This window comes from Lycium barbarum, chromosome 7 (assembly GCF_019175385.1).
Source record: "Lycium barbarum isolate Lr01 chromosome 7, ASM1917538v2, whole genome shotgun sequence".
Taxonomy (NCBI): domain Eukaryota; kingdom Viridiplantae; phylum Streptophyta; class Magnoliopsida; order Solanales; family Solanaceae; genus Lycium; species Lycium barbarum.
Genome location: NC_083343.1, coordinates 130,493,460 through 130,513,508, shown reverse-complemented (window position 1 = coordinate 130,513,508; position 20,049 = coordinate 130,493,460).

Below are 20,049 nucleotides of genomic sequence, written 5' to 3'. Positions count from 1 at the left end.
AACCAACACAGGTGGATTCGACAAATACCTCTTTATTTTGTCAAACGCTTCTTGGCATTCGTTAGTCCATTCAATCGCAGCATTCTTCTTTAACAACTTGAAAATGGGCTCGCAAGTTGTTGTGAGTTGAGCAATAAATTGACTAATGTAATTCAACCTCCCAAGTAGGCTCATTACCTCGGTTTTGTTCTTTGGCGATGGTAACTCCTGAATAGCTTTGATCTTTGCAGGATCCAATTCAATACCACGCCGACTGACTACAAACCCCAAAAGTTTCCCTGACGGGACTCCAAATATACATTTCGCTGGATTGAGATAAAGATTGTACCTACTAAGCCTTTCGAAAAATTTCACCAAATCCTTGACATGGTCAGGCTGCTTTCTTGATTTGATGATCACGTCATCCACATATACTTCAATCTCTTTATGCATCATATCGTGAAATATGGTGGTCATCGCCCTCATATATGTTACCCCAGCATTCTTCAACCCAAACGACATGACTTGATAACAATATGTACCTCATTCTGTGATGAAGGATGTCTTCTCTGCATCATCATCATCCATAACGATCTGGTGGTACCCTGTGTAGCAATCTACAAAAGACGCAATCTCATGCTTAGCAAAGTTGTCTAACAAAATATGGATGTTGGGCAATGGAAAGTCGTCCTTCGGGCTTGCTTTGTTTAGATCACGATAATCCACACACACACGCGTTTTGCCATCCTTCTTTGGAACGGGGACAACATTAGATAACCAAGTAGGGTATCGAGCGACTCGAATGACTTTGGCCTCAAGTTGCCTTTCGATTTCTTTTTTAACCTTCACACTCATGTCTGATTTTAGTTTCCTTAATTTTTGCTTCACAGGAGGGAATGTGGGGTCAGTTGACAATTTGTGAACCACCAATTTAGTGCTTAAACCCGGCATGTCATCATAAGACCATGCCAAAACATCCTTATATTTAAACAAAGCCTGGGTTAATTCTTTCTTGGAATGTGGTTGAACATGCACACTTAGCTTAGTTTCCCTGAACTGCACATCTGCATTACTGGACCCCCTCTAATTTCAACCATATCAGCTTCAACAAACAAGTTATGGAAACACCCAATCAACTCAAAATCCACGTCCAGTACTGGCTGGGAAGACCTGCTGGTATTCTTGACGAAGGACTTATAGATCGGTGGCACAGGCTTAGTAAGTTACCATGCTTCTTTTTTTCGCTTTTTAACCCTCTTTCTATCTTCAACCGTTGGTTTGAACCCCAGACCAAATGGACCCGGATTCTCTCGTGGACACACCGGATAAACCATACCTTGTAGAGAGTGTTGACACCCAATTTTGACCCTCCTTTATTTCAATTCATTTCCTGGAGCTTCTAATTTATTGACGAGCTAAACACTTTATTTTCACTACTATTTTTATTGCTATTACTATTAATATCGTTACTTTCATTTTCACTATTTTTACTATCAACATTACTAGCATTACTTTATCACAAATTTCAAAAGGGTTCTTTATCATTTCATTCTCGGATTTGGACTCGTTTAAATTAATTATAAGTCTACACTTCATTAAATCTGTATTTTTTACATATTAATCACTAATTGTCATTATTATACATATACAAGTTAATCACTAAGAAGCCCAAAAGAAATTAAATTGAAGGAGAAAAGGCCATAAAATTTCAGCCAAATTGAACCCAATCAGCCCACAAAAACTCCTTTTTCAGACCAGCCCAATTGGCCCATTTTCACCCAAAATGCAGCAACCCATCTTTTACTCAACCCAATCAATAATTATTTAATTCATTATCTTAAACCCTAAAGAAAACTAAGAGCCTTACTATATAAGAAAGGGACGGACAGAGAGACAAGGAGGAGGGGGAATACCCTAACAAAAAAGAATCATACACTTAGCAGCCGCAGTCAGCAAAAAAACAAAAATAGAAAACGTTAGTAGCTCAAAACAACCCAAACGCAACCAGCTCTTTAACCCCTTTACCACCATGAAAACAAGTTGTTAACCACCATAACTCCATTTTAGCGCCACCACTGTTACATTGGAAAAACAGTTCGCTCATGTCTATCACCTCAAAAACAGCCATTTAAATAACTTGAGCCATCTCAAACATCATCGAAACCCAACCCATAAAAACACCACGAAACGACAATTTTCGGCGAGATCTTGTTCGAGGTTTTCCGGTCCAGCTTCGATTGCAACTTCTTGCTGGTCGAGTTCGGTTTATTTGTTCACGACAGCTGCTAAGAGTAGATCTGAGACTTCAAAGCCCTTGTTCATTGCACCACAAAAAGGTTAGATCTTAACCCGATTTTATTTTCACCAGGTTACTATATTTTGGTGCGTTAGCAGTCATGTATCTATGTTATTGATAAATAGGAGGTTAAAAGGGTATATTCATTTAGTTTTATGCGTGTCAAGAGAAGATATGATCCGGACTGTTTTTATTTAGTGCCTATATTAGTTAAGTTTGAGTCTTTAATGCTTCTAAAAAATATGCCATATTAAGATTGTTCTCCATATCCTGTTGTACTGAAATGAGCCGTAAGATGATATTGAAGTTATATGACTTAACCTCTCTCTGTACTGGTTTATGTTTATTATTTAGCACAATAAAACTCACGCCTATTTTCTTTCTCCATGAATCAAATCTCTGATGGCATGTTTAAAACATATGTAAAGGTTTTTTTTTTTTTTCAAAAGAAGCTTGAGTTATAATTCTTCTTAATGAAATCTATCGTTTGTGTCCTTCACCCTGGTTGACATCGTAAGTACATGTAGTATGTTACGAATATTTGATTCTGAATGGGAAGATTGTGTTATCATATAGTAAGTTTTGTTTTAGTTATGTTAGATTCTGAATAGGAATATTATTTAGTATCATATGTTATCATATAGTAAGTTTTGTTTTAGTTATGTTAGATTCTGAATAGGAATATTATTTAGTATCATATGTTATCTGAATAGGAATATTATTTAGTTATCTGTGTACGTGTGCTGGGAGTTCTATTAATAAGCATAAAGCATGGATATGCAAGCTCAATAATTTGTTTAAATTATCGTGCGTAAAGCCGAGATATTTATTTTTCTTTTTTGTGTTGTTGTATTTCTTTATCCGTTCGTTTTGTTACATAAATCAGAATTGAGTGTTTTTTTTTTCTTTCTATTTTTTCTAATTTCCATTCCCTTCTTTTCTTTCGCATGTACAACCGGAGCCGAAGAGTTTCACTTTGAAACTCAACGATACACCTTACGGAGTTCGCACCCCTTTCATCGTCTACCCTCTTACTCTCTTGAGCCGAAAATGGCAGGACATTGCCGTCTTGCGACAGCCAAAAAATGGCGTTTATCATTTACATTACTTTGGCTACTCATTATAGTGTTTAAAATTTCCTCTGTGACTAATCCTTTATTTTGTTTTGTGATTGACTATTAGGATCGACGCTAATTCATAATTTATAGTTAAGTTTCCTTTAAGGATTCACTTTAGTTAATAATAGACTAATTAGTTCTTACATGTGATACGTCCTTAGGTGTAAGAGACTTGAAACCAGTAATCAGTTTATATCTATCTAGCAATATTTGGACCATAAGCAAATCATATTTTTCAAGATCTAGACATAAAACAGGAGTCTAAAACTTTTTTTCCAGTTCTTTTCTATTTAAGTCCGCTTCAAATTATTCTAGTTATAAATTTGGTCTTTGGAATTGGAAACATTTGCATCATCTTGTCATATATTCTTTAAAAAATAAACAAATCATTTTCCTTCAGGTTTTGGTCGTTTAGTTACCATTGTCTGCAAATCAACTTTTGCAAACTCAAAGGACTTGACCTTTTACAATTTGAAATCAACTCTCTAAAGTTTCTTTTAGTAGTGTCTTAGCTGTTTTACACTTTAAATTTATATTTTTTTTAAAAGTCTAATTAATTAAGTCCGGTCGGTTAACCATTGTTAATGGGTCTTAAAGGATGCCTAATACCTTCCCTTTAGACTAATTGAACTCTTACCTAGAATCATTTGGTTTCGTAGATTTTAAAATAAAATCAACTTAGGATAATCACTTTAATTAACCTTAGGTGTCCTAATTTACCATAAATAATTAGGTGGCGACTCTTAACTTTAATTAACCCCGGAATTATCAGAATGTTGTAAACTATTTTGACTCCGGTTAAAATAGGGTATAACAGCTTGGCGACTCTGCTGGGGACTCTACCTAGGTTCTAACCATAACGGACTTAGATTTAATTAGGCTTTGTGTGCTAACTTAGTTACTTTATTTGCCTAAACTGTTACAAATTGTTTGCGTGATTAATTGTTTGTTTGATATAAACTGTTTAAGTGTTACTGCTTTAATAAATTGTCATTCCGTTTCACTTTCCTCCACATCTGGAAATTCACACTATCACACGTACACGCGAGGTGTGTTTTGCGCACTCGCAAATTTCTTTCAAAATCCCAAATTTTAGGAGAGTTGGCGTATGCGCGGGGTGCCCGAATAACGGGGACCGCGTAGCCTTCTCACTCGAGTAGTCCACTCGGGAACCTTGCGTCTAGTAAACCCGCTCTTAGTCAACCTAGGATAGAGCTAAACCAACACCCTTTATTAAGAGCATACATTTCATGACCTAGGAGGTTTAATACCCTTGGTGTATTAAACCCATTAGACTATTTTACCCAAACGTCCAAGCGGGTTCACGACCCCAAGTGACACTAAGCATACTTTATGTGCATGTTTGAAGGATAATAGTGCCTAAGTATTGACTACTTGCTTCAATTAATTAAACTTTAGGAGGGAGGGAATAACTGACGTCTCTATGATAGGTATGAATTTGCATTGGAGTACAACAAACGACGAAGACCAAGGGCATCACAAAATGGAGCTAGATGTCATATTTACTTTACTTAGATTAGGAAACATCTTATGTAATAAATATCACATTACTTTTGTACTTTATTTTGGGAAATGGAATTTGTTTAATTAATCAAAAGCAGTGGGATGACGTATTATGGCACACTTTACCCTTCAAACAAACGTTAGGCCTACCTCTGGCACAAAGAGGTCACATGCATATTAGGACGCGTTATTGTTTGATACACTCATTTACAACTTGTTTGACTATTTGTTACATGACTTACTTGACTTTACGTGATCATGAATTTACCTAGATACACTCGTTTATGTTTCTTTTTATTTTATTCCCAAAGAGTTGATTCGTGTTGACGCTCGAGCTGGCTGACCATCCTTACCTCACAAGGTCAAAGACATCATCATTACCGCGACGTAGTTGGGCTATTCAAGGAAAAGAAATTATTATGTCTGATCCAGCCGCATCTATTTCAACTGGTTTGGAAAACATCGTGGTCTCTAGTGATCCCCCCCGAGACTTCTGAACACAGAACTACTATTCAACATGATGAACACATCGCCCGCCTGACTCAAGAAATTGAGAATCTACGTGGAGAACTAAATCGAGTTAGGGACTTGACCAATTTATCCATCACACTCCAAAGTCCACCCCCTGAACCTAGAAATACTGTACCAAACCCACCTCATTTTCCATCACTCGAATCTCCAGTTCCTGAACATTTTCCTCCACAAAACAATGCACCTACCAACAACAACTTACTTCCAATCACCCCCGCAAATCCACCAAATCCATCATCTGTCTATACCCCTCCACAGAGTCAACCACCCACCTACACTACCTATGCTACTCCTAATCCACCACCCGTCAACCCACCAAGTCAATCGCTGGTTCACACTCCCTATGTTCCTTTGCCTACCAACACTAATCCACCACCTGCAACTACTCCACTAAACCTACCAAATCAACCACCTACAAACACCACTTATAACACACCACCTCCAGTCCAAAACACTCCCACTGTCCAGACTTACCCAACCCAGCATATACAAGGGGCACATTTTGTCACCCCAAATACACAGTATGTTCCTCCGGTATATGAAACGCAAGCCTTTACCAACCCAGTAATGGTCAGGTTCCAACCCGAGGTAGATCAATACGAGGAAATGGAAAAGGATGCAAAAATAGGGGCAGATAACATATTGCTAAAAGAGATCCAGAGTCTCAAAGAAGCGATCAGAAACCTTCAAGTTGCTAGGGGAACTAAGAGTGTAGAATACAAGGATCTCTATGTTCAGCCTGACATCGATTTACCCGTAGGCTACAAACCGCCGAAATTTGATACATTCAATGGAACAGGCGACCCTCATACACACTTAAGGGCTTATTGTGACAAACTGGTTGGAGTGGGTAGAGACCAGAACATAAGGATGAAGCTCTTCATAAGAAGCTTATCTGGCGAGGCTCTTACTTGGTATACACAACAAGACGTCCGTAAATGGCATGGTTGGAATGACATGGCGCAAGGCTTTATGGACAGATTCAGTTTTAACACCGATATCACGCCAGATAGAGTCTACATGACTAAGTTAACCAAGAAGTCAACTGAGACGTTCCGCGAGTATGCGTTACGTTGGAGGTCAGAAGCGACCAGGGTTCAACCCCCGATGAGTGATAGAGAAATGACTGTCACCTTCATTGAAGGCCAAGCTGGCATATTTTACGATAAAATGATAGGCATGATGGGGCAAAAATTCACAGAAGTTGTATGAATGGGAGAAGCCTTGGAAGAAGGAATCAAATCAGGAAAAATTCAGGATCTTACAGCTTTGCAAGCTGTAAGCAAAGCTATTCAATCTGGTTCTATCAGTGGGACTAAAAAGAAGAAAGAAGTCGCAGCTGCCGTCATGAACATCCAAGGGCATAGGCCAAGCCAAGCCGTCACATACTTTAACTATCCACAACAACCTTTCTACCCTTACCACTACGGTGAACCCTACCAAGCTCCACTATCTCCTTACCCTGTCTACCACACCCACGCAAATTACTACCAACCCCGAGCACCTTCATATCAAAACCCACGTCCATATCAATCCGTTCAAGCTCCAACTTACCAAAATCGACCACACGCTACACCTAAAACCCGTCCAAACCATGACATCAAAAATACCCGTAATTACACTCGGTTCGCTGAACCCTTGGCTCAATTATTCGAAAGACTGAAAGCTGCAGGTCTGATACAACCAGTTGAAGGGAAAGTTCCCGATCCTATTCCAAGACGGTTTGATGGTTCCAAGTGTTGTGCATACCATTCTGGAGTTACTGGGCACGACACTGGGGATTGCTTTGGTCTCAAAAACAAAATCGAAGCCTTGATCAAGGAAGGAGCGATCAAGCTCACTGGAGCTAGGCCCAATGTGGAAAAAAATCCTTTACCTACTCACGAAGACACCAAGGTAAGGATTTGAAAGAAGCCATTGCGTCAATCAGAAAGGTGGAAAGGGGCATGTCATCAACTTCTGTCGCTCCCGTGGGAACAATCCAAAGACAAACACACATGAAGATTACTGCTACAACTACTCACAACACCAAGGCACCGACCATACGGGGTGCCAAACTAGGAGAGACTCTGAAGACTTGGACTTGTACTCCGTCCCTGATTCGCCGAGAGTCTTGGTAGTTTGAACATGTAGTGAATTTGTTTTTTTAAATTAAGACTTGAATCATGCCCAAAATTTGCTTTGCTTCATCTTTTGGAAGCTTAATTGCAAAATCTATGAATGCATTTTCTGATTTTCCTTAAACGTCTATTATTGCTATTTTTTTTTATATATTTTTTTACTTTATTTATCAAATCTTCCAACTCTATGATTATGACATAAGATGAAGACAACATACATCCTCGAGAGAGTAACAAAGAAAACTAGAGGACAACACAAGATTCCACTTGGAAAAATTGAAATAGCCGATAGACAATGACACAAGCATGAAGGCTATCAGTCAAGAAGAAATCAAGGACAACATTAGTTTAGACAACCTAGTTTGCAACCTTTCCTTTAACAATCCGTACGAACTACGCTGACCTGATTCCCTCGGCGGGGATACGTAGGCAGGCCACATAGGGTTCGGTTGCACTATAACAGAAAATCCAAAATCCCTTATGTAAGGAGAACTACGCATAGCCTGATTCCCTCGGCGGGATTCGCAGACTTTCAACATACGGGACAGTCATATTTAGGTGGAAAGCCAACAAACTTTTTACCATTTACACAACAGAACTACGCCGACCTGATTCCTATGGTGCGATACGTAGGCAATCCACATCGGGTTCGGTCCCTTTATCAGAAAATTTCAAACCATTTCTATGTACCTTACGAACTACGTTCTGACCTGATTCCTTTGGAGGGATACGTAGGCAACCTATATAAGGTTCGGTCACACCATAACATAGGTTTAGTACGCCTTGCTGAATCAAAACTGGGGCATATTTTGAAAGATTAGAGTTAGATATCGACAAGATTAAGGCTACCAGACAGGAAGTATTATAGACCAATTACTTTTGAAGTGTCACAATCAGAAGTTGGCAGAAATATTTTACAACTTACATACATATATTTACATATATATCTTTCCTTACATACATATATTTCACAACTTATACACGTACAGTACATTTCCTTATACATATACTTACATACCTACCTTTCAAATGAAATACTTTCTTGCAATTGTTTCACTACTGTTCACCTACCGAGGCTTGAACGGAGATCACAAGATCCAAACAAACAAGACGAATGGAGCGCCAACAACGTCAAGCTTCGAGTCAACACGAATCAACTTTCCCCTCCTAAACTAAGCATGTTTCTTTGAGTGCAGGAATAAGAGACCGCGAGACCGACAATCAAGTCTATCAATCATGGCCGAAAAACATCATCTGGCCCATTATGGCCTCGCCTTAAAAGCCAAACGGATTTATTTCTAACTTTATCTTTAATTTTATTTTATCACAACAACTTTATGACTTTATTAACAGATACACACGTTTTGTAGGTTGTCGGGATTGAAGGCAAATCAAATCAGGATTACGTGTCATTAATTCGGCCTATCACGATACCATCAACATCATTAGCCGAACGGCTACACTATCACTTTATTTTACCAATTACTTTTACTTTAAATACTTTAACACTTTATCCTGAACTTTACAGGATTGCATCAAGTCTCCGAAAACAACCGGAGACATCATCCTGAACTTTACAGGATTTGCATCAAGTCTCCAAAGACAACTGGAGACATCATTTACTTTACTTTATCCTGAACTTTACAGGAATTGTCATCAAGTCTCCGAAAACAACCGGAGACATCATTTACATCTTATCCTGAACTTTACAGTATTTGCATCAAGTCTTCGAAAACAACCGGAGACATTATCCTGAACTTTACAGGGTTTGCATCATAACTCCGAAAACAACCGGAGACATCATTTACATTTTTATCCTGAACTTTACAGGATTGCATCGAGTTTCTGAAAACAACCGGAAACATTAACTTGAACTTTACAGGGATCTTTATCATTCACTTTACCAACTTTAACGACTTTACCCTTAACTTTACAAGAATTATCATTGAGCCTCCGAAGACAACCGGAGACATCATTCACTTTACGACTTTACCCCGGACTTTACGGGAATCTTCATCAAATCTCCAAAGACAACTGGAGATATCATATCATCGAGTCCCGAAAACAACCGGAGACATCACATGGCTACACGGCCTCATCTGCATAAGCCAAAACGGCTACACTTTTACTTTACTCTTTACTTTATCACTTCACTTCATCATCTATTTTACCTACTTTAACAACTTTACCCTAAATTCCGCAGACATCATTTATCATCGAGTCCCGGAAGACAATCGGAGGCCTTATCACTATCATCTTCAAACGGCAACTGGAGATATTATTACATCTTCAGCATAAACATCACGCATTCATTCAAGTCCCTGAAGACAACCAGAGACAACATTTGGACACACGACCTCATTATAAGCCACGCGGCTTCATCTTCAATCCCACACTCATATTTATTATCATTTTACACTCTTTATAAATTTTGTACTTTCAAACTTTGTCCTAGACTTTATTACTAATTTTGACATGAATTTCAGTTTTGACAGAAAATACAATCTACATGCAGAGACACAGCGCAACGTGCAACTTTATCTTACGCAGTGAACTGGGGCAAATTTGCTAAATAGGGAATATCAAACTCACAAGCAAGGGTCACGGATCTACTCTCGAACTCAATTCCGTCTACGTCCACAAACACGTGATACGTAGGTTAATTTCTCTTTTATATCCATCGCTAAAACTCTACTCAATCAACTCTTTTCACAATCTTGTATCTTTTTCTATATCCCAGTTTCACCATAACTCAATACTGGGGCAATATTTGAGAATCTACATCGTGTCTAGTAGAGTCCAGTTATAGGTGTGTTGCACGCCACATAATTAGGAGGCTATAAGCATATGTTCCATTCTCGGACATTCTTGTCACCTGTCCACAACTCTTGCAAAGTTACAAATCCATAAATAACACTCTCTCAACGTAAATTCCGAATTACATACAGCTTGATTCTCGTGGAACCCAAGATATGTAGGCAACTCAAGATTAGGTTCGGCAATAATTCCTTCTGCCCTCACAATATGTTCCACCAATTCTCCTAACCCATATTTTCTCCAGTTCGTATTTGTTGGTCGGAACAAAATTGGCTACTACGTCAACTTCTTCGCCCGAAAACTCTTACATCGTCTCCGGTCGAAGAGGGGCATCTATTGACACCCAATTTTGACCCTCCTTTATTTCAATTCATTTCCTGGAGCTTCTAATTTATTGACGAGCTAAACACTTTATTTTCACTACTATTTTTATTGCTATTACTATTAATATCGTTACTTTCATTTTCACTATTTTTACTATCAACATTACTAGCATTACTTTATCACAAATTTCAAAAGGGTTCTTCATCATTTCATTCTCGAATTTGGACTCTTTTAAATTAATTATAAGTCTACACTTTATTAAATCTGTATTTTTTACATATTAATCACTAATTGTCATCATTATACATATACAAGTTAATCACTAAGAAGCCCAAAAGAAATTAAATTGAAGGAGAAAAGACCATAAAATTTCAGCCAAATTGAACCCAATCAGCCCACAATAACTCCTTTTTCAGACCAGCCCAATTGGCCCATTTTCGCCCAAAATGCAGCAGCCCATCTTTTACTCAACCCAATCCATAATTATTTAATTCATTTCCTTAAACCCTAAAGAAAACTAAGAGCCTCACTATATAACAAAAGGGACGGACAGAGAGACAAGGAGGAGGGGGAATACCCTAACAAAAGAGAATCATACACTTAGCAGCCGCAGTCAACAAAAAAAAAAATAGAAAACGTTAGCAGCTCAAAACAACCCAAACGCAACCAGCTCTTTAACCCCTTTACCACCATGAAAACAAGTTATTAACCACCATAACTCCACTTTAGCGCCACCATTGTTACATTGGAAAAACAGTTCGCTCATGTCTATCACCTCAAAAACAGCCATTTAAATAACTTGAGCCATCTCAAACATCATCGAAACCCAACCCATAAAAACACCACGAAACGACAATTTTCGGCGAGATCTTGTTCGAAGTTTTCCGGTCCAGCTTCGATTGCAACTTCTTGCTGGTCGAGTTCGGTTTATTTGTTCACGACAGCTGCTGAGAGTAGATCTGAGACTTCAAAGCCCTTGTTCATTGCACCACAAAAAGGTTAGATCTTAACCCGATTTTATTTTCACCAGGTTACTATATTTTGGTGCGTTAGCAGTCATGTATCTATGTTATTGATAAATAGGACGTTAAAAGGGTATATTCATTTAGTTTTATGCGTGTCAAGAGAAGATATGATCCGGACTGTTTTTATTTAGTGTCTATATTAGTTATGTTTGAGTCTTTAATGCTTCTAAAAAATATGCCATATTAAGATTGTTCTCCATATCCTGTTGTACTGAAATGAGCTGTAAGATGATATTGAAGTTATATGACTTAACCTCTCTTTGTACTGGTTTATGTTTATTATTTAGCACAATAAAACTCACGCCTATTTTCTTTCTCCATGAATCAAATCTCTGATGGCATGTTTAAAACATGTGTAAAGGTTCTTTTTTTTTTTTTCAAAAGAAGCTTGAGTTATAATTCTTCTTAATGAAATCTATCGTCTGTGTCCTTCACCCTGGTTGACATCGTAAGTACATGTAGTATGTTACGAATATTTGATTCTGAATGGGAAGATTGCGTTATCGTATAGTAAGTTTTGTTTTAGTTATGTTAGATTCTGAATAGGAATATTATTTAGTATCATATGTTATCTGAATAGGAATATTATTTAGTTATCTGTGTACGTGTGCTGGGAGTTCTATTAATAAGCATAAAGCATGGATATGCAAGCTCAATAATTTGTTTAAATTATCGTGCGTAAAGCCGAGATATTTTTTTTTCTTTTTTGTGTTTTTGTATTTCTTTATCCGTTCGTTTTGTTACATAAATCAGAATTGAGTGTTTTTTTTCTTTCTATTTTTTCTAATTTCCATTCCCTTCTTTTCTTTCGCATGTACAACCGGAGCCGAAGAGTTTCACTTTGAAACTCAACGATACCGCTTACGGAGTTCGCACCCCTTTCATCGTCTACCCTCTTACTCTCTTGAGCCGAAAATGGCAGGACATTGCCATCTTGCGACAGCCAAAAAATGGCGTTTATCATTTACATTACTTTGGCTACTCATTATAGTGTTTAAAATTTCCTCTTTGACTAATCCTTTATTTTGTTTTGTGATTGACTATTAGGATCGACGCTAATTCATAATTTATAGTTAAGTTTCCTTTAAGGATTCACTTTAGTTAATAATAGACTAATTAGTTCTTACATGTGATACGTCCTTAGGTGTAAGAGACTTGAAACCAGTAATCAGTTTATATCTATCTAGCAATATTTGGACCATAGGCAAATCATATTTTTCAAGATCTAGACATAAAACAGGAGTCTAAAACTTTTTTTCCAGTTCTTTTCTATTTAAGTCCGCTTCAAATTATTCTAGTTATAAATTTGGTCTTTGGAATTTGAAACATTTGCATCATCTTGTCATATATTCTTTAAAAAATAAACAAATCATTTTCCTTCAGGTTTTGGTCGTTTAGTTACCATTGTCTGCAAATCAACTTTTGCAAACTCAAAGGACTTGACCTTTTACAATTTGAAATCAACTCTCTAAAGTTTCTTTTAGTTGTGTCTTAGCTGTTTTACACTTTAAATTTATATTTTTTTTAAAAGTCTAATTAATTAAGTCCGGTCGGTTAACCATTGCTAATGGGTCTTAAAGGATGTCTAATACCTTCCCTTTAGACTAATTGAACCCTTACCTAGAATCATTTGGTTTCGTAGATTTTAAAATAAAATCAACTTAGGATAATCACTTTAATTAACCTTAGGTGTCCTAATTTACCATAAATAATTAGGTGCCGACTCTTAACTTTAATTAACCCCGGAATTATCAGAATGTTGTATACTACTTTGACCCCGGTTAAAATAGGGTATAACAGCTTGGCGACTCTGCTGGGGACTCTACCTAGGTTCTAACCATAACGGACTTAGATTTAATTGAACCCTTACCTAGAATCATTTGGTTTCGTAGATTTTAAAATAAAATCAACTTAGGATAATCACTTTAATTAACCTTAGGTGTCCTAATTTACGATAAATAATTAGGTGGCGACTCTTAACTTTAATTAACCCCGGAATTATCGGAATGTTGTAAATTATTTTGACCCCGGTTAAAATAGGGTATAACAGAGAGGCCCCCAAGCCTTTTCCTGGCTCAAAACCATGTTTCAACATTTCATTTACCACCATAACAGATGTTGAAGGCAATTGTGGTCTCGGAATGGGTTTCCCTTCGGGGATCTGCTCAGCTGCCACTATCTCAGAAGCTTGATACACCAGTGTTTCATTAGCATTATCCACTTCAATAAAGGGAACAACGGAGTCTTTATAAATGGACAAATCCCCTTCACCGTGAACAATCACTTCCTGCCTGTCATATTCAAACTTGATCATCTGATGCAATGTGGATGGGATTGCCCCAGCTATATGTACCCATGGTCTTCCCAACAACATATTATAGGAGGCATTGATGTTCAACACTTGAAAATCTATGGTAAAATCAGCAGGCTCTATTGTAAGCACAAGATCTACCTCACCGATGGCATCAGTTTTCGCTCCATCAAAAGCTCTAACATACACGTTGTTTGGTCGAATTCTTTCAGTACTTACATTTAGTTTTTGTAAGGTTGACAGAGGACAAATGTTTGCACCAGATCCCCCGTCAATCAAAACTTTAGTGACATAGGAATGCTCACATTTTACAGTAATATGAAGGCTTCGGTTATGTCCAGTACCTTCAACGGGTAGTTCATCATCTGAGAAAGTGATCCTATTTTCCTCAAAGATCCTCTCAGCAATTTTCTCCAATATCTCGGTAGGGACATGGGCTTCATTCAGAATCTTCAACAAAGCTTTGCGGTGTTCATCTGAGTGTATTAACAAAGACAACAAAGAGATTTGAGCAGGGGTTTTCCTTAATTGCTCCACGATGGAATAGTTTGGCAATTTCATCTTTTTCAAGAACTCTTCAGCTTCTTCCTCTGTTACTGGTTTCTTAACGGGCATTTGGCCCTCCCTCACCTGTTTGGTTTTCCTTAACTCTTCCGAAGTAAAGCATCTTCCGGAACGGGTCAGGCCCCCTACTTCGTCTACCTCTTCGATGATTTCCTTCCCTTGGTAAGTCACCATAGTCTAATTATAATTCTAGGGAACCACCTTAGCATCAACTATTGGAAGTTGTGTCACTGGCTTAATAATGATAGGGGTGGTGAGCGCCCCTTTGACAGTTAAAATAGGCTTGCTCGACACCCCTGGCACGATCAACTTTGGTTTCCCTGACTTGCCCCAACCTTCTCTGGAGCTCCTTTCACAATCAATAAGGGTTTCATCGCGTCTGACTGGATTGGCCTCTTTGTAACCTCATTTACCCCCAAAGGTGCTGCCACATTTACTGATTTCTCCACGCCTGCTTCAATCTTCGTTATAGGCTTGTACGGAACATTAGACCCATCACTACCATAGATCAACTCCAACATGTTTGTTTCTTTATGATTTGGTAGTGGGTTTTGATTGATATTTTGTATGTCTGCATTTTGCATCACAATTTGCTGCGTATTAATCAAATCTTGGATTGCTTTCTTCAAATACCAATATTTCTCTATATTGTGTCTCGGGGTATCAGAGCAATAAGCACATCTCTGAGAGTAATCAAGATTTTTCGGAGGCGGGTTTGGGATCCTTCCTTCAATTGGGCTTAAAATATTTAATGCCCTCAGCTTCTGAAACAAATCAGCATATGATTCCCTAATGGGAGTAAAGTTATCCTTAACCGCGTTTGCCATTTTGTACTCTGGCCTGGGCCGACAATTGGATCTGGGAGGGCCTTGGTAAGACTGTGGAGGTGGAGGACGGATTTGCGGGGTTGGTGCGCGCCATTGCGGGTAAGAAGAGGGCTGGGCATATGGTTGCGCACTGTATATGGGATACTGAGGGGGCGAAATAGAATATTGCGGGTTTTGGGGAGGGAAGTAGTGTTGTGGGTAATTATATGGATCTTGGGTATAGTTTTGGGGTTGGGGTTGAGTGTATTGGCGAGGCGGGCCCCTCGGATTTCGCCGTGGCCCAGGCGCAACTGTAGCTACATCTTCCTTTTTCTTCTTTCCACCAAAACTCCCTGAACCATTTTGAATGGCTTGGGTTGTTGCCCTCAATGCGGCAAAGCCGACAATGCGTCCTGTTTTGGTTCCTTCTTCTATTATTTCTCCCATTTTAATGGCCTCAATGAACGGTTTTCCTAGGGCCGGAATCATGTGTTGATAATATGTCTCATCTTAGGCCTGGAGAAAAGTCTCCACCATCTCTCCTTCTCTCATTGGTGGCTTTACCCTTGCAGCTTGTTCACGCCAACGAATTGCGAACTTCCTAGAACTTTCGGTAACTTTCTTCTTCAGGTTGGTTAGAGACTTTTTATCAGGAACCAGATCAATATTGCACTGAAATTGTTGCACGAACTCATTTGCCATATCATCCCAAATATGCCATTTCACAATGTCCTGATCAATAAACCATTCTGAAGCTAAACCAATCAGACTCTCCCCAAAGTAAGCCATGAGCAATTCCTGATTACCCCCAGCTCCTCTCAGTTGGTTGCGGTATCTCCTCAAATGAGCTATGGAATCACCGTGCCCGTCGTACTTGTCAAACTTCGGTGGCTTGAACCCCGGAGGTAAGTGAACACTCGGGAACATACACAAATCACTGTATGAAACGCTTTTATAGCTTCCTGATCCCTGCAAGTTATTCATAGCTTGTTCTAGACTTTTCATCTTCCTAACCATTTCATTATGCTCCACATTCTTAGTAGCAACCCCATACTCAGCGCCAAGATGCGTAACCGCATTCTTAGCAGTACCTCCATATTCATGGCCAAGATGTGTAACTGCATTCTTAGCAGGTCTTTCAGAATCGATTGGAGGACTAAAGTGTAGAGTTTGATGATAAGGATCAGGAGCCCCAAATGCAAAATTGGGTGCAAAATGCTGCATTTAACAGATGTCAGATGGTGGCTCAACGTTTGACCTTTGCATAACCGCAGGTGGCGGTATTATGTAAACGGGCCTTACATTTGCAGCATGCATGGGTTAGACAGTGGGTATGTGTAGGCAGGCACAGTGGTTGCAATCCCGAAATGATCAGTCCTGATTGATACCCTTGGAGGACGACCTACAGAAGTTTCCGCCGTATTGGGCAAATTGGTGTAATGACCGAACCCAGGTGGGTATACCGGGTCTTCCGCAGTAGACAATGGTGCTTGTGAGTATGCCTGTGCAGCAGAAGTGATATCGGGGAACCCAGGGATTGACTAAGGAGGCTGCTGACCATTCGACCATCCTTGCAACATCTCAATCATTTGTTGCCTGAGAATTCTATTCTCCTCAGCGATGGCAGATTCCTGTTGAGCCACCCATTCTGTTTCATCCCCCGTGTTGATCATCGGTAGCGAAGTCCCTTCCGTCATTCCGATACTGCCTTTGCACCTTGTGAAATAATGATGCGTTGCCAGTATGGCCACAAACCAACCACTTTTACCTTAACTCTTCTCTATAAAATAGCCAATGTTAGGGTTAAGCAATTCATAATCACTCATTCATATGCATGTATCAATTCTACCATGGCAGGCCCTATGTCTCATCCTGGCTTATCTAGGCATAACCTCGCTCTTTTTTTTTTTTTTTTTTTTTTGCGTCACTTATCTCTCTTTCCTTCTTCTCCCTTTCTTTCTTTCAACCTTTCTTTTCCTGTCTCCTTTTTCTTTGCAGGTTTTAAAAGCTTCGATCGAACCCATTGGAGGTTGCCTACGTATCATGTTGAAAACATGTATCGGATCGTAACGTAGTTCGTATAAACTCAAAAAATGGGGAAGATATTTAACACTTTTTTTTCAAAAAAGGTAGGGCCAAACAGGGTTTAAAAAAAATGGTGCGAAAGTCAGTGATATTTATCTCTCTCGAACCCCTTTGGTTATCCTAAAGCTGGTCAACAATCAGGCATTTTCCAAGTATATTATAATTAGCACATTGGATGCACATGTTGGTCTGATAAAAAGGTCACATGTCCTAGTCAGACCCGACCCCTGTGCCGAGTCCACTAAGTCAAATGCACGTGATGCAGATAAGCGTAGCCTCCTAGGGATACCAGTTCTAGGTTTTCAGTTCTGCTAGGTTTAAGACCTAATGGCAAAGGTGTCTAGACTGGGCCACCCAAGCGAACAACTCGAGCCGGGGAGGGGCAATACTGTCGGTAGCAGTGTTATTCCGACTTCATTGCTTATCCTGTCCCGCCTAACATGTATGACTAAAATCCTTCACCGGGCGCCAAGACGTTCCGGCTTTATCTTGACAGAAAGTTAGGATGCATAACTGCATTCCTGTGCCCGTGTGTGAAATGTTTCAGAGATTCAGAAGTGTGCGCGAGAGAAAACAGTTTAAAATACAGTTCAACAATATCAAAGCAGTAAATGAGCGGCAGTTAGCACATTAGGCTCAACAACGCACACAATAAACCCAAATAATGATAATAAAAGCTAAGTATAAGGCAATATCACAAAGCTCGAAATCTGGTATTCCCCAGCGGAGTCGCCAGAGCTGTCACACCCCTTTTTGCGCCCCCGTGCTATAAACGCGCAGGTTTTTATTATTAGAGGGTTTGTCCATTTGGAGTGACGGTTTTGAAAAGGGATTATTCTATTTACAGAGTCGCCACTTGGAATTGAGTTTTGGTGTTCCAAGTCACCTTATGAATCCCTAATCAAAAGAAAATGACTCTTTTATTATTGGTCTACGAAAACAGAAGACCGGGTAAGGAGTTCTGTTGACCGGGGAGAAGGTGTTAGGCATTCCCCGAGTCCCATGGTTTTAGCACGGTCGCTTTATCGACTTATACTTAGCTTAAATCATTTTTGGATATATTGCGTTACAAGCCTTGATTTGCTCGTACATTTATTGTTGATCTTTTTATTGGTTTTAACTCGGATGCGTAACCGCATTCCGGATCTTTTAAGCGTCTCAAAATAAGATGCATAACTGCATTCCTACTCGAGACAAGATTAATTATTAAAACGAGTTTAGCCAAGGTGCGTAACCGCATCCTTGAGTTATTAAAAAAGGGTCTCGAAATAAGATGCGTAACCGCATTCTTAATCAAAACAAACGACTTGAAACGTGCCTAAAGCTCTTCTAGCGTTAAAGGCAATTATTTGTCTCTAAAATCCGAGACTTATTATTATTTGGTTATTATTTTTTTAGTCCTTTTTCACTCTCGCTCCCTTACAATTGGTTTTACCACTCCTTTCTTTTATATTTGGCAATGGGGTTTGAAATAATTCGCACCTCATCTCGCTCATCTCGCAATTAGTTAAATGGACCTTAAATTTAGGCATAAGCCCTAGTCTTTTAGTACTCAGACGTATATGCAAACATGGCCAAAATGATAATTTATGATAGCGACACGACAAATTAATTTAGGAAGATCATAAAAATAAAAAAAAATAAAAAATATACAGACAAATAATTAGACATGATGCTAACCCACTTACTTGAACCTGTGGAAATGCACACACTAAGAACACCATAGGACGCTAAGAGTTTAAAGACCCATGAAAATACTATGATTCTAAACTTTACTAGATTGTTTTACTAACTTGCAATCTCACTCAATATGATAAAGTCATTACTCAATCTAACAAGAAATTTATTTGCAACGTTAAAAGCAAAATCATAAACTAAAGCCAAAACTTTTATTTCTAACTAAACTTTCACATGGATTATTCCTTCAGTATATCCCCTTCTCCGCCACTTGTCTCATTTTTTCAACTTTCATTAAACAAACTTACTAATAACAACTCCACAATATTATTCATTAAATAAAATATAACAAATTCAAACAATAAAACGTTGACCCTGTAATGAAAGTACTAAGCATAGAATTATCAAACAAACAAATAATAAAAAAATTGATAAATTAAAACAGTAGGAGAAAGGATCTTTATTGCTGAACAAACTCCACCGCGTACATGTTAATTAAATTGAGATAAAATAATGGACCTTAAAGAGCGTTCAACAACGTTGAATCTGCAAGTTTGGACCAAGACTCGACAGCGAACCTCGAATCAGAAACCTCGAACAAGAACCTCGATGACGGACAGCTTTGCAACTCTCTTCTGTTCAGATCGAAAAACCAAGACGGAGATAAAGCAGTGGTTCTAGGGTGGTGTTGGTGGTGTTACAAGTGGAATTTGGGGCTATTTATTGAGGTGGTTTCTGGTTTTTAGCAGCAACTACATATGGATGATGAGGTTTATTCCTTCAAATCTGGAAGGAGATGTGAGCTTTACTGAAACTATGGCCGTGAAGAAGATGGGACGAGAATATGGGTGCGGCAGCTGATTTTTAGGTGT